Genomic DNA, 6,000 nt, shown 5'->3' with positions numbered 1-6,000 from the left:
CATCCACAGCACAGCTGGTTCAGGTGATTCTTGGACCACATCGGATCATCTGGACCAATTTCCTTTCAGTACAAGATTTTCGTCCTAATCATTGCTCCTAACCCAAAAGTCTGAATCTCTGAATGTGTTATTTTCTGACCCAGTGTATATTTTAATATTCTAGGAAGCCCACAATAGATGCAACAGAACTCACATTTATGAAAGTGTTTTTTTTGGAAGTGTGTGTATGATCCTGTAAGTGAAAGAAGGAGATTTACTCTTGAATGCTCTTTTTCTTGCACTACTGTATCTGCTTTTGCTGTAGTCTGGACATGAGCCGCACTGCCAAAAGAATCAATATCTCATACTTTTTGCAAGATGGAGTTTAAGAGCATGCAGAGAAAGCAGGTAGACAAGAGAGAAATAGACAATATGAGACCCAGCGGAGGGAGAAGGAGACCAGAGAACGTACCATAAAGAACGCCCAATGAAGAGGTGGTGAAACGTTGCCAGTTCCCACAAGGTACGGCTTTATGAAGTGCGATTATGGCTCATTAAATGCTAATTAAAGACGTCTGAATTGATTTGCTACCGATTCATTCCTTACGTGATTCCCATGGCCTGAGATGATCCTTTTCTTTTCAAAATACTCACCATATAGGTCGCAGTTTCCGCCACTGCTTAATTTTGGCAGCGCTGTTTATCAGAAGGCTAGCTGTTTCTACTGATGCACTTTTTAACTCACTACATTACCCTAGACTGCAGTGTTGTGTTACTTAGCATTCCTTTGAGGGCCTCTGGGCCGGTGATGGTTTAACACTCATTCTGGTGTTCAGCTATGACCAAAGAGGCTTTATCCTTGACCGAACCTGAGAAACCCCGATTCCAATTTTTGCATCAGGCAAAATAATATAAGCTCTTGGATGAAGTAGGAGGTAGTGAACAAAGATAGATAGATAAAGAGAGAGAGAGAGAGTGGTAAAGAAAGCATGGAAAGAGACAGCTCAACAGTGAGACGGAAAGGGAGAGAGTTAGACAGAGATATGGCTGAGGAGAGACAGCTAAATAGAGCAAGTAAGTGTGTGCAAGAAGGAGAATGAGAGAGATTGGGTGTCTTTCTGTGTTCGTGTGTGTGTGTGTGTGTGTGTGTGCGTGTGTGTGTGTGTGTGTGTGCGTTTGTGTGTGTGTGTGTAAGAGTGAGAGAGAGAGAGAGAGAGAGAGAGAGAGAGTGTGTGTGTGTGTGTGTGTGTGTGTGTGTGTGTGTGTGTGTGTGTGTGTGTGTGTGTGTGTGTGTGTGTGAGACAGGCGCGACAGGGCGGCATGTATAATGATATTCAGTGGCGGTGCTGTTTCTGCTGGGACAGAGGTAGCACTGCAGACTCTTAATCACCCGGCTAGCCGGGCCAGCGCGGCAGGCAGCCCTTGTGAAGAATAAGCACCATCCTTCAGCCCCATTCCTGCCCAGGGCTGTGCCCATCATGGCCGCAAAATCCACCCCCAAAACTCCCGGACATCCGCGAGTCCAGGGAGAGAACAGTCCAGGGAGGGAACACAGAAAGACACCCAATCTCTCTCATTCTCCTTCTTGCAACACACTTACTTGCTCTCTTTAGCTGTCTCTCCTCAGCCATATCTCTGTCTTAACTCTCTCTCTCTTTCAGTCTCACTCTCTCCCTTTCCGTCTCACTTTTTTGTTTTCATTCTTCTGACTGAATGGCAAGTGCACGTGAGAGGTCTTTGTCCAGCTTACCACGAACTCCACGCTGCCGGCTTCACTCGTCAAAGCATCGAAGTACGCGCCAAGCTCTGCCGAATAAAATGGCTGAGACCAAAGCTGCACCTCTCAGCGTTGAATTCTGGGAAAGCAGAGCGGCTAATCGATAAGTCCTGTCTGCTACTGCCATGATGGCACTGGCAGTTCCCCTGAATTTGACTAATTTCATCTCTCACCTTGAAGTCCAGTGTAGCCACACATCAGATATCCCCAGGTCCCATCATGCAATGCTCACTGGACCACAGAGTGCTGAACACTTCAACACTGTGCAACTCGCTGTCAGTCTCATGTCCCTCAGTGGCTTAGATAGGCTAGACTCTTTAGATTCTCCTGAAAAAAACTTGTTCATGGTTTTAAAGGAATACCCAAACATTGTGTAAAAGGCATGGACTGGTGGATACCTCAGAACATTTAGCATTACCTTATTTACATTTTTGCTCACTGGTTTCAGCTGGTTTCAATGTTAGCAAACATGGCCTTTGACTTTTACCATTATACAATGCTTCATTTGTTATTAGGGCAGATATTTTATAAGGTGGTATCACAACACTTGCCCTCTCTTGTTTCCCACTAAGTATTCCCACTAAGTGTAAATGTATGCATAATTTATGCAAAAAAAAAAAAAAAAAAGATAAAAGCCCACTATCCTGTCAAAGGTCTTATAGGTTGATGAATAAACAACTCAGCGGTGCGATACAAAATTCCCAACAATACCCTTTAACCTTCTGCAGGAAAGTCCCAGAACAACAGCACACACATAGGAGGGCGGGAGGGTGGGGGTGGGTGTGGGGGTGGAGACATCCACTGTGTCAGGGAGGAAGCAGCCCAACACGCAGGGAGGCTGGGTGAAAGGCTCCAATTTAGGCAGGGAGGTGTGGGAGTTAAGAGTGAAGCAAAAGGCCTATAATTGGCATCCTTCTTGTCTTATTAGAAGAGAAGACGCCCCATGGATCCCTTAAGTTTGCCAGCGGTTTATTAGGGTCTTGGGTAAACACAGGAATGTGTGGAACAATCGCTGGAGTGCTCATGATGGTGTCATTTTTATTCTTTTTTCTGTATGCTTGCTGATCATGGAGTCACGCGTGTAAAGTTCATGTGTAAAGGTCATGCGTGTGTAAATCCCGCTGCTATATAAATCTGGAGGATCTGGGGTATTTTTAACTTAGGATGCTTGTGACGTGTTCTTCTCTTCCAATAGCTCTTCCATGTTGCTGCTAACACTGTGCTTATTTTGAAATGACAAGAACATGATCAAAGACTAAACCTTGTTTTCCTCACAAGCTGCCATTTTGTGCAAGCCGATATGTATTTGAGTTGAACCTCAAATCTTCTGGTTACACAGATTTAAAGAACGTTCTGGATGTCGAAGTAGGTTGTTAACGATGCAAATCCTGTTCTGTCCCGATGCTTGTGTTCTGTCCCGATGCTTCCAATGAGTGCCAAGGACACGCAGGCCGTGGTGGCACTGCTGTCGTACGACATCAGAGGTGTTACTCCCATGCAAACCGTTACGGGACATGGGGTTTCACTGGTGTATATTGTCTTAATTAGCCTTGGGAAACGAAGGTGCCATAGTTGCTGTTTCTCATGTTCTCATATATTTCTCAGGATGTGCAGGCTAAGCACAGACTAACCTCCGATATCCCATGTGACTGGTATGTCTCAAGACCCTTTGACTCTCTCAGCTGTCTGCGCTCTCTCTCTGTCTGAGGTGATGTGTAGTGGTTAGTGATGCTCACAGTGGCACACAGACCTCAGAAGTTCATAGCTCACAAGAGCCAATGGCTGTAGCAAGTCAATGACATCCAGCGTTCATGGTTTTAATCCCTTCAGGGCCCTGCAGCACAATGAGGGAACCTTAAAACTTTCATAACAGCACTTGCCTGGTCTGTTGCCCTTACTGTCTGTCTGTCTGTCTGTCTCTCTCTCTCTCTCTCTCTCTCTGTTTCTCTCTCTGTCTTTCTCTTTCTCTCTGTCTCTTTTATGATTTTTTTTAATTTAAAAGCTTACCAGCATGACAAAATCATTTCTCACAATAAAACAGTGCACCACTGATGACTTGTCCGTCTGCGGCAAGCGTACACATATATTGTAGCGAGTGTTGCAGACTCTGTCCTCTGACCAGCAGTGAGGGATCATCTTCCGGCGGGTTAAATCCCGGGTGAAGTGTCTGGAACCCGGGCTTGTAATTGCGCGCTATGGCTGCAGGTGTTGAGGAAGCCGTCCCCTCTCCTGTGGCCCCAGAGGCGTGGTTTGGGCAGCCAGCTGTGTCTGACTGTCCCTACTGCCCGACTGTGGTTACTCAGGCTGTGCCTGCCCACAGCTCTTCTCGGTGTGTTGTTGGTGAGTGAGCTCAGCTAGTCCACCACTGTATATTCTCCGTGGAGGGACAGAGAGTGCTGAAGCTTGATCTGGCTTTTGGTCGGTTCAATCCAAAAATGGAAGTGTTTATTTTATTTTGCGTGCGTGGTTATTAGTATGGTGTCAGCACGTGTGAGAGTGGTTCAGGAACAGCTCAATGAGATGACTCTTTTCAGAGTTCGTCGCTTGGCTTTTTAGGGCTTTGAGAGTTGGATTATTGCTTCTTAGGTGATGTGGTGGCTCTTCTTTGAATGCTGAGTAATGGAGGGGTTTGGCCCTGATTCTGCCCTGCGTACACTGTTTCTGTCTCTCTCTCTCTCTCTCTCTCTCTCTCTCTCTCTCTCTCTCTCTCTCTCCTCATCTTTAACTCTTATTTCTGCTCTGTCACTCCACCCCCTGCCCCTTTTGTTCTCACGTGGCATAAATGTTTATCTTTACATCTCCTGCAGTCTCTGCTTTACTGCAACTCTCCCTCTCCCTCTCTCTCTCTCTCTCCCTCTCTCTCTCTCTCTCCCTCTCTCTCTCCCTCTCTCTCTCTCTCTCTCTCTCTCTCTCTCCCTCTCTCTCTCTCTCTCTCTCTCTCTCTCTCTCCCTCCCTCTCTCTCTCTCTCTCCCTCTCTCTCTCTCTCTCCCTCCCCCTCTCTCTCTCTCTCCCTCTCTCCCTCTCCCTCTCTCTCTCTCTCCCTCTCTCTCTCTCTCTCTCTCTCTCTCTCTCTCTCTCTCTCTCTCTCTCTCTCCCTCTCTCTCTCTCTCTCTCTGGTCTTCATTCCGGCAGTGCGGTAGCGGTCCAGGGGAAAAAGTCCATTATAGTGTGGAGCAGTGCTGGCGTGTCTCCCTCTCTGCCTCCCTCCGCGGGTGCATTATGAAAATAATGCTGACCCACTAACAAATCTGACAATTAGCACTTCTGCTTTTAAATAAGCAACAACAATTTGGCCCTATTTCCCCTGTTCTCAGCGAGCTTTGAGAGCGGGGATCTGCCCCAGAAGACACATTTAAAAAGCTCTACGCCTGTCTCAAATGTTAAGACAGCTAGCTTTGCCCTTGTTCACTTATTACAGCTTTTGCTTACCATGTCCAGGTTGCGTTTATTTACTTGCTTTAGTGTGCGTGTGTGTGTGTGTTTTGCCAATAGTGTCGTTTAAGCGTGAGCAGTTTCTCGCTGCAGACGTTGATGTAGTGGTGGAATGAAAGCAGCTGCTGGGATTGCAGTCACGTACACGCAACAACAAAACAAAACACTCGTGCAACGAGTGATAGTCACCAGCCAGCTTCTCGTATGCTCAAAGCCAGTATCACAAGCCAGATAAGGTTGTTTGTTTATTCTACAGGATATCTTTGGCATGCATCTGATGGGAATGCATGCAGTCAATATCGGAAAAAATATTGTGTGTTTCCAAACTATGTAATTCTTTGCCTATAAGAAAAATTGAACATCACATGTCTAAACTGTGTCGTAAAATAACACTGTATGTATTAATACATATTTTAGACTGTATCATAATGATGTCAGACACCGTTAATGCACAGATTATATCTGCTAGCTGAACTTCAGAGGAACAAGTGAAGTGTTATGGAAGCCACATGAAGGAAACCTCCACCCACCCACCACCCAATCAAACTAGTGATTTGTTAATTGGCACGCTGGGCAGAGCCAATCAGAGCCAGTGCCCAAATGAATGGCAGGTTCAAGTCCCCCCTCCCTTCCCGTCGCGCCTATTTTCCATCCCGTCCTGCCCCGAACAAGGTCCCGCGAGGTTCCCGTCTCTGGCTTCCCCTCACGTGTCCGCCTCGCTCCACACGTGCGCCGCATTTTTAGCGCCTAGCGGGCTGCTCTCCTCCTGTCGGCGGCGTGGCCTGTGGGGCTGTGCGCCTCTCGCTGTGAT

This window comes from Brachyhypopomus gauderio, chromosome 20 (assembly GCF_052324685.1).
Source record: "Brachyhypopomus gauderio isolate BG-103 chromosome 20, BGAUD_0.2, whole genome shotgun sequence".
Lineage (NCBI taxonomy): Eukaryota > Metazoa > Chordata > Actinopteri > Gymnotiformes > Hypopomidae > Brachyhypopomus > Brachyhypopomus gauderio.
Note: the sequence above shows the minus strand (reverse complement) of the source record.